We start from the raw sequence: 18,633 nt of genomic DNA, 5'->3' as shown, positions 1-18,633 counted from the left end.
TGTTTCCTGCTCAGTGCAGCAGCGCTGCAGCAGTCAAGGGAGCGTGTCGGCGCCCCCTCCCCCACGAGCGGTCCCTTCTGCTCTGCCCGCGCCCCCCCCATTGCTTTGCTGGCGCCTGGCGGCCAGTCAGTGGCCTGGCTTGGCGGCGTCGGCGGGTGCTTGTGAGGAAAAACCTAAGTATAATGTAGTATGTGGGGGGGGTGGGGGGGGCGCGGGGGGCGCCATTTCAGTGCTTGCCCCGGGCGCCGTTTTCCCTAGTTACGCCTCTGGTTGATGGATCTCTTCCTGGAATCCCTCAGGTCACCAGCGATTAGGTTCTGATATGCTAGAAGCATACATTTGCATACTGTAAAAAGTGAAAGTGCTATCAAAACAAAAGGATTTAGAATTGTTGGGTTGGGGTTTTTTTTAAGCCTGGCTCTGATGGATAAGTGTTATTGAAGCAGAAAGAAATAATGAGGCACAGGTAGCAAGGCAAAATGAAAGGATTAAGGATGAACACTCAGGAAAAAAGTGACACATCCAATAATGTGCTTTCTTCCCCTCCGCCATTAATGCAATGGGCATTTATAGGAAAGGACATGGAGCATGTGCATTTCAAAAGAAATGTGAAGTAAACAGGAATGTGAGAGACTTGATCTAATCAACCAACTGACAGAACTGCTTAACTCCCAGGGCACAAAGCTTGCTGCAAGGACAGATTCTAGCATGAAAATATACCGCAGGAGAAAAAAGAGTCTATGGCAGAAAGGAAGAAACAAGGTATGCAAGCTGACTTCAATAACCAAGCCAATCTGTAGTGAAGTGAAAGATATATGGTTAGAAATATTACAGGAAATTACAGCAGTACTTGAGGGCATGATAAGGCAGCGGGTCAGGGAAGCTTTGAGAGAACTGAGGTTTTTAAAAACATTTTTTAAAAACCCACCCTAGAATAGCAATCAAGGTGTATTTGAATTACCTTTATACTGACTGGAATAAAAAATTATCCAATGACATAGAAAGAACACATTTTCTGGAGGTATTTGGGCAACTATTTTTGTAGCCACTAGTTTGTTCAAAGCTGTGCAAAATGAATTGGAATGATATAAGCACCAGGGGGAAAAGGGGCTGATTGATCAAAATATGATCAAACTTGATGTCTTTCTTAAAGGTGGGTTAAATGGAACTCCTGCAAAAAAATGTTGGACTCGCCAACAGCAACTGCTGAAACAGCGTAGAAGGAGGGGAACAACAAACAGAACTTGATTGTAGTAAATGATGGTACAGAGGTATTTTCAGCATAAGAAAGAAAAAGTAGTTACAATTCAATCTAGCCCAGCCTTCAGTGGCATAAAAAAAAGCAAAGCCAGAGTATTTTACTAAAATGAAGTATGGAACGGTCCATGCAATAAAAAACAAGGCAAAGAAAATGAAAAGAGAGAACTTAGGAAAACTCAAGTTTGATTCAGAACGGATTGCTAGACCGCTAGATATCAGAACCATTAAACAAGATCAAAGTGTTTGATCTTTTCTTTAAAAAGCTGTATAATAGATTTGCTGCCAGGGTGACCCCCCACCCCAAAGAATTTGTGTAAAATTTCAGTTCCATTTACTTCAAATTCTAGCTGGAATTATGGCAGCCATTCTAAAAACTGACATGCTTTTGGTGAATCCATTGGATCCTTTCAGAATAAACTGAATTATTTCCCCAATAATCTGGAAAAGGCTTGGCTTGCTACCAAGCCAATCTGATTTCCAAGACTCCCAAGCAGCATCAACCCCCCACTTCATGCCCAGGATCCTCTATCCCGCCCCCCGACCCCTTAATTGGGTGCAGCTGCTCTTTCCTCCAAGCAAAAAGAAAAGGAGAAGGAAAGGAGGGAGGGAGGATCCCTCATCCTTCCTGTAGGACCTGGCATGGCACTATGAAATAAGACAGGCAAAGTTAAATCCTAAGAGATATAAACTGACATCCTAAGGTGTGTACTATGTACTATGTACTATGTACACATCCATAGTGTGTACTATGTGAAATGTACCTGTTCAGCAGGTACTAACTCAGCTACAGCTATAGTGCATTTTGGGGGTGGGAATGAGTTTTGCTGAGTCTGTTCGCTGGAAGTGCCCTATGCAACCCCAAAATATGTCCCTGATCACTATGCAGCCCATAAATATGTCCCTGAAGGTAATGCAGTCCTCATGGACATATTTTTGGGTGGCGTAGGGCACTTATCTAACTATCTATTGTATTTTTATTGACTGACTGACTGATTGATTGATTGATTGATTGATTAAGTGCCATCAAGTCGGTGTCGACTCTTTTTTCTTATACCACCCTATAAAAAATTTCAGGGCCGTTTACAATTTAAACCAAACAAATAAAACCTAAGAGCCATGTAAAAGCAAATTAAAATTACCATCAACAAAACTTTTAATCACCATTATTTATTTATCATATTTTTAGGATAAATATTTATACTTCTAGGAGAGGAAGAGATCAGCAAATTTTGCCTCCCCCTCCACATGAGTATTAATGCAGTACTTGGGAAGTCTGTTGCAGCAAAGATGCTTATTCCTGCAGCACACATGCAGCCTTAGTCAAGACATTGGCCATAGTTTCCTCAAGGGTTATTGGCACCTGGTGTGCTGCATAGCAGCATGCCAGAGTGCAGAAAGATCTTACTCCCTCCCTTTCTACCTTCTACTTGCCACAACCAGTGGAGTAGCAACAATATTCAGATAAGTGACTAGAAGTGAAGGGGACCGAAGTTTGGGGCATGGACAGGCAGTCAGGAATTCTGCAAAGAGGCAATTATTCTCTACCTTGCATTAAAATCTGAGCTTGAGAAAAATTAGGGGCTTTTCTCATATTTGAAATGAGCATTACAAGCCTCCAAGAACTGAATTTCCCAAGCCTAGAAATACAGGTCTCAGCTCTCTAGAATATAAATGTATGGTACTGATAAATTCATTCTTGTGATATTTCAGACCTTTTCATGTCAAGCCATCTACATTTTCTTGAGTGAAACATCTACACAACAACAAACAAATGGGTAGTCTGAGACCTAAAAGTCCATTTTGCGGTGGCTGCCCTTGGACGTAATGCAGAACCATGGGAAGAGCTTCCTCCCTCTACTCCGGTTGCAGAAGGGAGAGACTGCAGTGCAGCGCTTTCTATCTTTCTTTCTCACTGTCATTTGACCTTTTTGACCAGCTGTCTGTCTCCTCTACTCCTGGATCTATGTCCCCTTCTGGTTTATCTGAAACATTTCCACCTTAGGGGATTTTGCTTGATGAACAAGATACCACCCAGTTCTTGTCAGCAATTCCCCAGGTCCCATTTTAAAAGCTGCTCTCTGACCTTTTTGATTTTAAGCACCAGCAGTCTGGTTCCATCTTGGTTCAAGTGGAGCCCATCCCTTCTGTACAGGCTTTGCTTCCCCCCCCAATGTATCCCAGTGCCTAACAAATCTAAACCCCTCCTCTCAGCACCACCATCCCATCCACATATTGAGATCCCTCAGCTCTGCCTGTCTTGCTGGCCCTGTGCAGGGAGCAGGGAACACTTCAGAGAACGCTGCCCTGGGGGTCCTGGACTTCAATCTACTACCTAGGAGCCTAAATTTGGCTCCCAACTACACTATGACAGCTGACTCCTCCCCAGCACTGCCTAATAGCCTATCTAGACAGTGTGTGACATATGCAACCTGCGCATCAGGCAGGCAAGTCAGCATGTGGTCTACACATGGGTCACAAACCAATTGTTCTATGCATCTAACAATCAAATCACCCACTACTAGGAGGCCCCCAACCCCCGGAGGAGTATCCTCTCTATGACAGGATATGGGCGCATCACTCAAGGAAGGGGTCCCTTCTAAGGGAGCATGCCTCACTTCCTCAGACTGATGTTCTCCTTCCCTGAGACCTTAGTTCTCCATGACAGCACAGGAGATGTCAGCCTGTGAGTGGGATGTCCCTATGATGATGGTCTCACCCAAGCAAAAAGAGTGTTGATAAGACTAGTACTGTATAATCTTGGGGGAGGGGGGGTGGAATAGTCCACATGTTTCCAAGTTGCCATTGGATGTTGCTTAAACATTGAACAAACAGAAGTCCCTGCTTAAGTTAAACATCCTAGAAATGTTGAAGGACAGTCTTGGTAAGACCAGCAACATTTCTTGTGAGTGGGGTCCTCACATCCCTCTTCTCAAGTTCAACACTCCAGATGCTCAATCTATTACATGTATACACCTTGCCTTTCTTTCATTATGGAACTCAGGGTGGCATACGTGGAGTTCCCAGACAGTCTCCTGTCCAGGTATCAACTGGGCTCAGACTTGTTTGGCTTTGGCAAATTTTCTGTAATGTCCCTTCAGAACATGTTCTGGGATCAATTCTCAGTAACCGCCCACCCACCCCCAGAAAAAAAAACCCAGCATCAAAGAGCTGCTTCATGATATACATAACACAATCTCACTGTGCTTTTCATCTGAGCTTCCTACTGTTTGAAAATGTCCTTCAACTGTGACAAAGCCAAAAGAATAGGAAATAATCAAACGTATTTTTAAGGTGAACAAGGAGCAGAGGAATTCAAAGAAACCATCAGCTGGCTATTGATTGGTTCACTTTTAAAGCTGGACCATTCCAGCCAGCACTTTCTTTCTCTCACTTGACTTTTCTATGTAGCTATTAACTGGTTTTGATCTGCTATAGCTCACCTTATGGTACTGGGCATTTCCCATAAGGCATATATTTCAAAGGATTTTTCATTCAAAAAACCAAAATCGATAGCAATAGCTCAGCCTATCATGAACAACTCTAAAATAACCAGCAAGTCTGCAAACCCAATAAAGGGGGGAAAGTTCGACAAGGAAACAAATTTCAATTTGAAAATCTTTACAATTATAAAATGACTACAGCCAATAGGCCAGTAAAATGGCTCGGCTGCAGCTGTTGTGGAATGTTTATATAATCCTAAACAACAATAGCCAGGAACAAAGGCAAACTTAGTAGATTTTAAAATATCCAGTGTTGTAAAGGGAGTCATTGAAAATGCATACATTTTGCTGGATGCTTAAGGACTAGGGGAAAAGATAAGACTGCATTTTAAATCACTGTGCCATTGGAAAATTGTGGTAGGTTTGGGATTTTTTTTTTTTTAAGTATTTGCTGTAATGTCATAGCACATGGTTAGTCTATGGCACAGCTGCTGGAGGACTGTGTGGTGTGTGTGCATGTGTGTGTGTTACGGATGTGCAAAACATTTCAAAACATTGTTTGTGAGATAGTGTTGTTTTGAGAAATGGACAGTGGCAGGTGTGTGTGTGTGTGTGTGTGTGTGTGTGTGTGTGTGTGTGTGTAATATTTCTTGGTGATTGCTGTGATGAGCTCCATGTCTGGTGTTAAGACTAATTTGTGCTTCACTCATGGTCTGTTCTGCAATCTGCATTGCAAGGTATACTCAGTCAAAATGTGGTTGAAGTTGCTGTACTTGAGTTTCTGGCTATGTTTGCTGCTAAGGGTGCTGCTATGGCAACTGTTGCAATGCTAGGAAATAACTTAAGGAGTCATAATTGTGTGTGAAAGATGAACTTGTGCCAATGATATTACTGCAGCACAATAATCTTACTGCAGTGATATTACTGTGGCTGGCAGTGGATTCTGGGTCAGTGATTCCTTTTTGGCCATTTTGGACTGTTTTTGATATGTATGTTCTCTGTTTGGAGGGACAGATTCACTTTTACTCTGTGCTTCTCTAGTGTTTTTGCAACCCTGCCTTGAAAATGCATTGCAACTTGCAATGCAAAACTTGTGTGCATTGTAAGTGAAATTTTAACCTTCCCCCCCAAACCCCCATAGGATCCTTTGGGGGTTTGGGGGAAAGGTTAAAAATTTGTTAAATATCACCTGCTTGCCCATTTCTTTTGTGGGTTGGATAGTAGGTAGCATCCATCATGCCCTACCACCCAACCCAGTTTGGTGTCCCTAGGAGCTACCTTTGCAGAATAATGGGGTGTTTCGAGTTTCCCTGTTGTTCCCTATGGCTGAAGCACTCAAAACGTTTAGAGGTTTTTTCCATCAAAACAACTAGGTTGACCGCTGTTTTAATGAAACATTTTGGCCATTTGTGTTTCATTTCAAGCTCGAAATGAAACACAATATCAGTTTCATGTGTGTGTGTTTGTGGAGGGTGGGTGCCTGTGGCATGCTTGGCTAGCAGCAGGAGAATCCGTGGTCCTGGCCATGCTATGGAGTGCAGGTCTTTCCTGCACTCCACTTCTGCCTGTTTTGCTGCTGCCTTTTCTCCAGTTTAGGAGCCTAGAGGCAAAACTACTCCAAGGTAGAGAGGGGTTGCATAGCTACTATAGTGTGCACTTCAGTGGCACTAACTCAATCAAAAATCAAATAAATAAATAATAATAATAATTACAAGGCCCAAGTAACTTTTGCAGCTATAAAGTAGATAACTGTAGGCGGGCACACAGGTATTAAGATCATTTGTATATTAACAGCAAATCTAACAACTAAATTTTCCCAAGCTCTTGAATTCCCAAGCCCTCTCAGATTCAGTAGTCAGGAAGGCAACTGTTTAAATCTTAATCTGTTTGTAATAATCTCATAAGTATGAAATGCTGCTGTCTCCTTTTTTCCTATGTATTTTTAGTAGTGTTGGTATGTCCACTTTCAGTAACTTGATCTATGTTCAGAAGGACTTTTTAAAGTCTATTTGGTTTTATTATTTTTAGTAGAAGTTTGACTATTTTATCTTCTACATTTGTCTTAACCTTATGCTGGTTGCTGACTGAAATAAAGAGATTTGATTTGATTTGGAGTAATAAATAAGCTTTGGCTTTCCTTGTGGCACACAAAAGATTGGCTACTACCGCTGTTGCCTCTAGTCCCAACAGCACTCAACCCACACAACTGCACTCAACCTTTGTTATATATTTATTTACATATTTACTTATTCCCAGGTATTTGTATTTTGCAATTCCACTCTGGAATCTTCAAAGCAACTCACAGTAAAACCAATAAAAAAATAAATCCAAGTTAAAATCCATAACAAGGAGCAACATGGGCACTGAAAATTTTGAACCACCTGGGAACATGCCCTGGATCCATTCTTTAGTGCCCTGGCCCTCTGTGTTGCCTAGGAATGTGCACAGAATGGGTTTGCCAGTTTGGTTCAAATTCAAACCGGCCTGGGCATGTTAGGTTTTCCCCACTTGAATGGTGGGGGCGGGGACTCAAATTTGAGCCAGTTTGGGCACAGTTCGAGGGTAGTGGGGAGCATTAAAATAGTACAAAATAAGCCGGTGACAGACACGGGGTGTGTGTGGTGCAGCGGCTGGGGGGTCTCTGGTGGCTTCCCCTAACCCCATGGCCTTCCCCCCAAGTCTCCTGGGTCCAGTTCAGACCATTTCAAAGCCATTTCAGCCTTCTGCATGTGCACGGTCATGCAAATAGCCCACGTGCATGCATGGCAGCCCACAAAAAGGCTGCCTTGTAGAGAGGGCCCAAATGTCCCTGAAATGGGCCAAACCAGCCCCGGAAGACTCATGGGGGGGAGGCGGGAGGAGGGCCCTTGGAGACCCTCTTGTGGCTGTTGCAGCACCCCCCAAAGCCATCACAGCACCACCCAAGGCTGTTACAGCTGTCGGGGGTGGTAATTCCTTATTTTACACTATTTTAACACCCCCTTTCCACCCTTGAACAGGGCCAAAACCAGCCCAAGATGTTCAGTTCAAGGTTGAACATCTGAAACTGCCCAGTTCAAGTGTGAACCACTTCTATATTGATCCAGTTTGCACATCCCTAGTGTTGCCTGGCATTGGTGGATGAATTGGTGATTAATAGCTTAAAGATCTTGAAGAGATCATTGGATTCCTCTAGAGAGTATGAAAAGTTTTAAATATCAAAATTGGGGGACTGAGTTGTAGGCCTGAGCCAGACTTTTCCAGATTGTTGAAGGCCATAGTAATGCCCTTGACATGCAATAACCAAAACCACAGCAAAAGAAAAGTCAGGCACAGAGCCAATATGCAAAATATGCTGTCAATAAAACAATAGAGTTGGGGCCAATAAACCAGCAAAACAGAGTTAAGATGGTAAAGATAAAATAGCAGGGCCATAAAATATTAAAGTATCATAAAGAGCCAGAGACCAATTATTAAAAGCCCCAAAGAATAGAAAAGTCTTAACTAGGTGGCTAAATGCTTCATGGGGAAGGTATTCCATGGGCAGTTTGCCACCTCTTAGAAAACTTCTCCCTGGTCATTGCCCACCTAATTTCAGGGAGTGGGGACATGTTTAGAAGCATCAGTGGTCCTTAGATACCCTAGTCCCGAGTACTTTAGGGGCTCTATAGCTAGAAACCACTATCTTGAATTGTGTCCAGAAACAAACTGGTACCCAGTGCAGATCTCTAAGCATTGCTGCAATAAGATCAAACTGGTACATCTCAAAAGGGATATGTATGCTAGCCACGGTGATGCAGATGGCTTCTGCGTATGTGCCGAGGTCCCTCCAATGGCCTCTGCACGCACGCAGAAGCCTGAATTGGACTTCAGACAACCTGAGCTGTAATTTGGGAGCCCAGTGGGAGGGTTGCCAATGTCGCAGCTGCAGCCATCTGAAAATTAAATTTACAATGTAGCCTTTCTCCCACTCACCCCCCCACCCCGCATCACTAGGGAGTTCCCTTTACTTGTAAAGGAGAATCCTCGCCGGATTCCCCTTTATATGTATACCTGACCCAGTCCATGAACTGGTTCCAACTTGGACCGGCATCCCCTTTGGGGTGGTTTGAACTGGGTCTGCCTGAACCAGGCTGTCTTGAAGCAAGCCGGCTCACAAATCCTACATCCCAATTCACACTCTAAACGGTATATTCTGAACTAGCTAAAGTTTCCAAACAAAGGCAGCCCATGATACAGTACACTAACCTAACCTAGATGGTTAGTGGATACCAGTGGGTAGGTTTTTGTTGTCCAGTAAGGACTGGACCTGGTGGACTAGCCTAAACTGGTGGAAGGTACCTTGTAGTATGGACACTACTTGAGCATCCAACAAAGCTTAGAATTCCACCAAGCTGTGACCCTGTTATTTAAGAGGGAGTCCAGGACAGGCTAATACAGGAGGACAAGCTAAATGCCACCACACTGAGCCATCAACACACTTTCCAATGACACCTCCATCTTAGCTGGATTGTGTTTCAGTTTTTGGCCCTCATCCAACCCATTACTGATACTAGGCACCTGTTCAATGTGTCTACTGCCACTCCTGGAACCAATGAAAAAGAAAAATAGGGTTGAGTGTGCCATCATCATATAGATGTCACTTCACTCCTGATTTCCAGCTGCTACTCCACCCAGTGGTCATGTAGTGGTTAAACAACAAAATGGAATCCCGAGGAGCACCAGTGACAAGAAGCTGAGCTACTGCCTCTAATGCCTCAAACCAGTGACGGAGCAGCCTGTGAACAATCTGCTCTGGGTAACCCAGCACATGTCAAGAAGGTCGAGACTCTCATATCTAGCAGCCAATGTAATTCTCATAGTTCTGCCTCCAGTCCACAGATCTTGATTGAAGTGGGAAACTGCAGTGTTCACATGCTTCTGCACTGAGAGGAAACATAGTTTGTAAATCCTCCTTACTACCAAAACTGTTTGGCAGCAGGAGGGGTCTTACAAATCTTATTCCCAAATCTCTTAAATTAAAGCATTGGGCTGGATGCCCTTGGGCATGTCACTGTTCTCCGAGCCGTTTCTCTGTAGAATGTGAAAAATATTGACTTGCTTCATCTAGTTATAATGACAGCAAAAGATGCAGAAGACTGCAAAGCAATTAAATGAAAAGTACAATATGAAAGTAATAAAGGTAGATTTCAGTTGCACTACGGAAAATTGTACTGAATCTGTAAAGGGTCAGTATATCATACCTACATTTCTTGGTGATTTTTCAAAAGAAGGAAGAGAGAGAGAGAGAGAGAGAGAGAGTGTGTGTGTGTGTGTGTTCAGGATCTAATCCATATTCCCTTTGTTGCTTTCAGATGCACAGGCATGGGGGGATGCTCATAGGACTCAGTTGAGCCCTTTATCTACCTTCTGCCACCAGCCCTCAGCTGGTGGTGCATTATGCCAAGTGCACTGAACTGTGTCCAGTTGTTATTTGGAATGCAAGTAAACCCATGGTGGTATCTACTAGTGGCATGCTCTGTGAGTGCAAATTACTTGTGCTTTGATCAAGTGTTCCCTTGGTGCACTGAGCAAGATATGTGGATGCCTTTATAAGAAGCATACATGGTGGGCTTCCCATTCCAGGGAAGGGATCATAACCGTAGATTGTAAATTCTTTGATAAAGAGATCTGGTTTGTTGGTTTGTTGGTTTGTTTTGCTTATTCTATTCTGCAATGTGCTATACAAATAATAAATAACTTTTGCATTGGTTTTGATATAATTGGTACTAAAGAAAGTTTTAGCTTGTAAAGATCTGGTGATCATGGGCTGGGCTGAAACTGAACCCCTCCCCCACTCGTCCCGCTCTATTTTTGCTGACATTATTGTAGGCACCAAAATTGGGGGAGGGATTTGCAACACTTCTTATCCATAACGGATAGAAATGGAAATAAATACATGAATTATTATTTCTAAAATGGAAATAAAATTTTAGAAGTCCAAAACACAAACAGTTAAAATCCAACTGATAAAATCAATCATCCAGGACAGGAAAAGAAGGAACCAAGAAAAAATCCAAACTCCAGAGAGGAACTCACACAAGGAGCTGCTTTCTTGTTGAATGTACAGCCAACATAAATGAATTTAGAATTGATCCAGGATGGAGGAGATCAGCTCCCTATGCTGACCAACTATTATTGTGTCTCACACACAATCACTTCCTGATCCTCCATCCAACATTTTCTCCACTCAGATGACTATCAGGAGCCACATGCACCTTCTCTTCCCTCCTCCACCTGAATTTTGGCGGCTTTGAATGTGATAGTACAAATATATGAAATTCAAAATGGTATCGTATCCAGCAATACAAATAAGAATGTTTTTTAACAATCTACTGTCTAAACCCAACGTCAATGATATAATATGCTATAGTTTCACATTAAACAAGCAGGTTCAGTACACATTGTTTGAATATTAAGCAGGACCCTATGCCGGATATTTCATACTACAGTTCTTGGATTTCCATCCCCATCCCAATTGTCACCTGAACACGTTTCTTATATAAAGCAAATCAATTAAGAAACAAACATGCATTTATCTACCTCACATCCTAACAGAACGGTCTTAATAAAAGCAGAACCTCAGCAAGTACTAAACACGTGGTCTGTAAACTTTGCCCCGAGACTGTAAAGCCTTTGATCAGCAATGAAAAAGGACCTCTGGGTGTTTAATTAGCCTTAAAGAAGGAACACATATATCACTCCAGGCATGGAGACTGACAAAGGTAAATTAATTTGTATTTCACAAAGGGCTGCTGAACTGAGAAAGAGTTATTCTTCAACCCCTATCAGTCTCGGCAGGCATGCTAAATTTCATCAAAATCTGGCTTAATGTAATGCATTTCACAGCTATTAAGAATAATATCAAATAAAGGGAGTATTTTCACTGAAAGAAGGGAAAACTTCTACACTATGCTAATAGAATACGCTATTGAATTGTTTGTATTCTTTCACTGTGGATTCCATGGGGAGTGTGATATCTGGTGAAGAAATGCTATTTTTGTAAACATGTGATCATTATCTTCCTCCCCTGCAGTGGAGAGGAGTGCACATTTGGGGTGGACGATATGGGAATATTACAACCTTCTCCCTCCTTTGCCAGGTTGCTCTTGTCTTGGAGTACTGCTGCGTGCTGAAGGAGCGCAGTGCAACATACCTGTGCTCAACATTTGTGAGTAGCACAATTGGGCAGCTCTTGGTCCAGCTTCCCTGCAATGTCCACTGTTGACAATTGCCTTCCCACTTCCTGAAAGGACTGACTCCATCTGTAATTTGGCTAGTGGTATCCATTTCCCGCCACAATGCTTCCCAGCACAACATTCTTCCAGACATTGCATGGGAAACATGGAAGCCACCAGGGGGCGTTTCCCACAATGCTCTGAAATGACCCTGTCTAAGGGCATTGTGTGTGCCGGTGGGGGATGGAGATGCCATATAAATTACAGCCACTACGAAGGGTTTGCCACTGCCAACATCAAGGTAAACCCCTCATAAATCTTAGGGGGATCACCCACATAGGATGGGGCCTAGGGAGACAAGGGCCAAGTAGGCTTAGGGAGATGGAGCCAAGTAGGAACCAAAAATTCATCTCAACATTTTGCTTCAGGCAGGATTTGGGGCAACTCCAGACTCTGTATTTCAAAGATGAGAAGAGCTGTAGCTGGCATAAGCTTTAGATTAATACATATCAGGCCAACAAGTGTTTAAACATGTTTCTTTAATGCTTTATTACTATAGGCTATTGCAAGGTAATCCTCACTGCTGAAAGCAAAAGAACTTAAGAACATAAGAGCGTAACAGCCCTGCTGGATAAGGCCCAAAGCCCATCTAGTCCAGCATCCTGTTTCACACAGGGGCCCACCAGATGCCACTGGAAGCTTACAGGCAGGAGTTGAGGGCAAGGGCATGCCCTCTCTCTCGCTGTTACTCCCCTGCAACAGGTACTCAGAGGGATCTTGCTTCTGAGACTGGAGGTGACCTATAGCCATCCAACTAGTAGCCACTGATAAACCTCTCCTCCATGAAGTTATCCAAACCCCTCTTAAAGCCATCCAAACTAGTAGCCAACTCCACATCTTGTGGCAGAGAAATCCACAAGTTGATTATGCCTTGTGTGAAAAAGTACTTCCGTTTGTTGGTCCTAGATTTCCTGGCAATCAATTTCATGGGATGCCCCCTGGTTCTAGTGTTATGTGAGAAGAAGAAGAATTTATCTCTATCCACTTTCTCCACACCATGCATGATTTCATAGACCTCTATCATGTCTCCCTGCAGTTGTCTTTTTTCTAAACTAAATAGTCCCAGGTGTTGTAGCCTTGCCTCATAAGAAAGGTGCTCTAGTCGACACTTTCAAAGGGCTGTCCACCACAACTCCAAGATCCCTCCCCTGGTCAGTCACCGACAGCTCAGATCCGTGCCTTTTTCACAGCTGCCGCATGTTGAGTCGACACTTTCAAAGAGCTGTTCACCACGACCCCAAGATCTCTCTCCTGGTCAGTCACCGACAGCTCAGATCCCATCAGTGTATACTTGAAGTTGGGGTTTTTAATCCTAGTGTGCATCACTTTAAACTTGCCAACATTGAACCGCATTTGCCACTTTGTCATCCACTCACCCAGTTTGGAGAAATCCTTTTGGAGCTCCTCACAATCTGTTTTGGATTTCACTACCTGGAAGAGTTTGGTATCATCTGCAAATCTGGCCACCTCGCTGCTTACCCCTGCTTCTAGATCATTTATGAATAAATTAAAAAGCACCAGTCCCAGTATATATCCCTGGGGGACCCCACTTCTTACTTCCCTCCATTGTGAAAACTCTCCATTTCTACCTACCCTTTGTTTCCTGTCCTTCAACCAGTTAGCAATCCACACATGTACTTGTCCCCTTATCCCATGACTGCTAAGTCTTCTCAAGAATCTACCTCTGCTAACTAGGCAAAGAGGCACCTTTTAAACATTGTGATTCTCTTTATTTAGCAGGGGGAGAGCAACTGGCCCTCCCTAGGGAGGAGGGGGGAAGAAAGTGGTGGCAGTGGCAGCGGGCGGGCGGGTGGGCAGGGAGAAAAGCGGCGGCAAGTGGGCAGGGGGGAGAGAAAAGCAGTGGCAGGCAGGCATGGTGGGGGGAGAAAAACACCAGCAGCAGGTAGGGGGGAGAGAAAAGCAGCGGTGGGCAGGGGGAGAAAAAAGTGGCGGGCGGGCAGAGAAAAGCAGCAGTGGGCAGGCAAAGAAAAGTGGCAGCAGGCGGGCAGAGGAGGGAGAGAAAAGCAGCAGTGGGCGGGCAGAGGGGGGGAGAGAGAAGTGGCGGTGGGTGAAGGGGGGAAAGAAAAGCCGTGGTGGCGACCAGGCAGGCAGATGGTGGGGGCGAGAGAGATAAATATCCACAAATAAATAATCAGTAAAATTTTAAAATTAATCAAAGACAAGCTCACTGCCGTAGCAATACTGCAACAGAACAGAATTTGGCCACCTTAAAGGTGACATCTAAAGTTCTATCTGCTAGGAGACAGGAAACGTAAAAATCTCCTGAGCAATCTGGGAAAGGTGTCAGAAGAGGAGTTAGTAAGGAACATCTTAAATCTCTATATAATGGACAGTGCAACAAAACAGAGCTAGCGTGGCGTAGTGGTTAGAGTGCTGGACTAGGACCGGGGAGACCCGAGTTCAAATCCCCATTCAGCCATGATACTAGCTGGGTGACTCTGGGCCAGTCACTTCTCTCTCAGCCTAACCTACTTCACAGGGTTGTTGTGAGGAGAAACCTAAGTATGTAGTACACCGCTCTGGGCTCCTTGGAGGAAGAGCGGGATATAAATGTTAAAATACAAATAAAATAAAAACGTGTTGGATGGATTCAACTTCCCCCATACCGCATGGGCTTAATCTATCTTCCCTAGGAGTCCCCAGAAACCTCCCCGAGAGCACCACTGAAGGTAACATATCATGTCTTGCTCTGAAAATGCTCAAGGCATTCAAATAAGCAGCAGGGCCCCAATTAGAACTGCTCTAACCCTGGAGGGAAGGGGAAGAGAGGAGAGGGATAGGAAGGGGAGGGGAAAACAGCCGGCTCCAAAGCGCCGCACACAGATGCTCTGTGCGGGGTCGGCTAGTACTAAATATTCAGTGTGCATTATGGCTGTGCAAAGCAGCCCCAATTCCATCTGAGGCTTTGAAGGGAGGTCTCACTTTGCTTCAGGCGAATTCAGAGCCAAAGTTTCAATTTGGTGCTGAAGCTTTGGCCCCCTCTTCTCCTTAGGAGAGGAGACAGGCTGATTCTATTTTTATTCAATAGGGGCAAAATTGCTGCAAAATAGTGGCAAAATGACTCTCCATGAGGTCATTTTAAAATGAGTCCTGTAAGTGGTTTACTTTTACTTCATCCCCTGAAGTGCTGGAAAAGGCACAGGGTTTCCTGGGAAATGTAGTCTTTTTCTGGGGTTGCAGCAATAGCTGATTACAATTCCCAGAAAAAATTATTAGAACTGCAAGGGGGAAAAACCACTTCTGGAAATAATCTAAAAATGACACCACAAATGCTGCTGCTAACTTGCTGTACTTGGATCAAAATAAAAATAGAGCCACCCTGTCTCCTGCCTATGCTTCAGAAGGATCTACAGAGGTCAGAGGAAGATGGCTGTATTGGGGTGTGGCAGGAAACAGCTGAATCACTTTAGAGGAGTTTTGGTCAAAGTTGTTTTAATTGCAACATTAATCCCAAATTGGGCCGACTCTCCTTTGAATTGCATCAGCCACCAAAGCTTCACTCAGCCCTAGTGTGTAGTGTTTCTTAGAGGCATAATTGCTATGGAGTGTAAGATTAACTATTCAGCATGGCCCAACTCTCCTGTTAGCACAGAGTAAACTCCAACAACCACCTTAAGTGGCACAGCAGGGAAATGCTTGACTAACAAGCAGAAGGTTGCCGGTTCGAATCCCCACTGGTATGTTTCCCAGACTATGGGAAACACCTATATCGGGCAGCAGTGTATAGGAAGATGCTGAAAGGCATCATCTCACATTGCGAGGGAGGAGGCAATGGTAATGCCCTCCTGTATTCTACCAAAGAAAACCACAGGGCTCTGCGGGAGCCAGGAGTCGAAATCAACTCAACAGCACACTTTACTAAACTCCAACAGGCTTCTTCATTAACTCCAAAAATGAGAAAGCACTAGCTCCTGAAGAATTCCATTACATGTGCTGAGAGGCAGAGACTCTAACTAACCCTATCCACACCTTATGTTAAACGCACATGAAATCTGTGTACAGTGTATGTACACACACACACACACACACACACACACACACACACAATTAATAATTATTAATTATTAATAATTATTCATTGATAATTATGTTCAATGCACATACAGAGTACACTTCCTGTCTGAACCCTACATTTGAGGGGACCTGTACCCCCTCAGATTCACTTTTAAGGTGAATGCATCCATAATCATTCACATGAAACACACATACGCTGTACATGTATACAGAGATCTGTATGTTTATCTACATTTTTTTTTTAATTTTTACATTTATATCCCACTTTTCCTCTGAGGAGCTCAGTAAAGCTCTGTAGAAAGAAAGAGAGATCCAGTACAAAGAGTGAGAGATCTTTCTCCACAGGCCTCGCGGGTACCCTAACTCTTGTGATCTTACTTAACACTTTACTTACACACACCCCACAAAGTGGAAAATCCAGATCTGGGTTACCCTAAAGGACCACTTAATTGCAATAGGACTACTAAGAAGTAATTTAGTTTATAAGTCAGCCACTGATTTAGCTGCATCAGGACCATTAATAATCATTTGTAGTATGTGTTCAAGGTTGATTCTGTCCCTGTTATAGAGGTCTAATAACAACATCTGGGTAAGTAAATTTTAAACATCTTCCCAAGGGCTATTCCCTTAGAGACTGCCACTATATTTCTTTATTATTGGATTGGTATGTGATTAGATAGGATTGAGCAATGTAATAATGATGCTAGTCTGATAGATAAGGGTTTTAATTAGAATGTGTTCCCTGCCAGGTAAAGGTCTCAGTAATAACCTCTTTCTGAAAAGATTACGAATTCTTATATTTTTGAATTTTTTAAATTGGACCAGTTTCATAGGAATGTGATTAGAATGTACTGAAACAACTGTTCTGTGAGATATCTGATCCTGGCAAGTTTTGGAAGGTTACATCTCAGGTCCTGCATTCCTTTTGTCATCTTTTAATGGGCTGCACTTGGGAATGGTTTCATACACAGCTTTGGTATAATATAGAGGTGTGCACAAATTGATTTTTTAAATTGATTTGTGCCCAAAACTAATAACCCAGGATTTGTTTTGTATTCAAATCTATCCCCTTCAAATCACCCCAGATTTGATTTGGATTTGCTTTGATTCAATTTGGATTTGGAGCAGTTTGGACCACTTAGCAAGGTCCTAGGGGCTCCAAATTTGGGTGGTGGGTAGGTCCCCATGGGTGCCACCTACCAACAAAACTTCAAGGCAGTGGAAAACGTGGTTGATTTTTAATTTTTTTAAAAAGTTTTTACTGATTTTGAACATTTCCACCACAGGAAACAATGGGGATTTGAAGTTGCCATATCCTAACCCTAAAATGGATCCCCAGCTTTCTTAAAAAAAAAAAAGCAAATCTCTAGCCCTTGTAGAAGTGGAGTTATGGAGCAAAATGTGCAGTCATTTTTCAAGTGTTTGGATTCTTTGGTGTATAATAACTTTTCTTCATAATTAATCCCTATGAGGATTCATGGCACACCTTCATTTCTTCTGTTCATTTTGACTGTCACTGGAAAGTGCCAACTGTCAACTGCCATGTGCCAAATACACACACACACCTCCACCTGCAAGGCAGTGGGATACTCATTTTAATTTCTAGGAATATTGAAATGTTTAGATTCTGTGGTGTCTAATAACTTTTCCTCATAATGAATCCCTGTGAGGATTCATTATATGCCTTCATTTCTTCTGTTCATTTTGGCTATCATTGGACATGCTAACTGTCAACTGCCATGTGTTAACTACACCCCCACACCCCACACACCCCATACACTGGGGTTACTCAGTTTATTTTCTTGGTATTTTTGAAGTGTTTGGATTCTTTGGTGTCTTCATTACACACCTTCACTTCCTCTGTTCATTTTGACCCAACTGCTTTGCAGGTGGGGGTGGGGAATTAGTGGTATCCCCTTTTCCAACTACTCCACAACCCACAAACCACTGGGTACTCAGTTTATATTTTAGGAATTTTTGAGGTGTTCAGACTCTTTGGTGTGTAATGAATCCTCATAGGGATTCATTATGAGGAAAGGTTATTAGACACCAAAGAGCCCAATCACTTGGGTGGGTGGGTGGGAATCCTAGAACATAAACTGTGTAGTATCCCACTGCCTTGCGGGTGGGAGTGGGGCGTAGTTGGCACATGGCAGTTGACAGCTGGCACTGTCGAAAAGACAGTCAAGATGAATAGAAGAAATGAAAGTGCACCCTTAACCCACTCGCACGCTTAACCCAGCTACCAGATATTGTGTTTCCTTGGGCTGAATTCAGCTTGAGGAGACACAGAGATTGGCACATAGAGCACCCATCTGATGGGGGAATCCCCAGTGTGGGATGCCCAGAGGCCAGAACAATATGTTCCGGCCCCAGATCCCTCTGCTCTGCTCCATGCAGCTCCAAGCAGGGCTACCTGTGTGAGCATGCAGGGTGTGTGCCAAAGATGACCTGCTTGGACATCTGAGGGAAAGGTAAATTGAAAGCAGGCTTCCCCCCACTCTCTCCCCACCCAGGGCGATCATGAAGATCGCCCTATAGACTTTGCTATAATATAGATGTTCAAGAGAAGGGGAGCTAAGGAAAAAACAGAGAGATCCAATCAAGAAGGAGAAATTGGAGAGCTGGTCTTGTGGTAGCAA

This window comes from Hemicordylus capensis, chromosome 3, assembly GCF_027244095.1.
Source record: "Hemicordylus capensis ecotype Gifberg chromosome 3, rHemCap1.1.pri, whole genome shotgun sequence".
NCBI classification, from domain to species: domain Eukaryota; kingdom Metazoa; phylum Chordata; class Lepidosauria; order Squamata; family Cordylidae; genus Hemicordylus; species Hemicordylus capensis.
The sequence above is the reverse complement of the archived record's forward strand: the minus strand, read 5'-3'. Positions refer to the sequence as shown.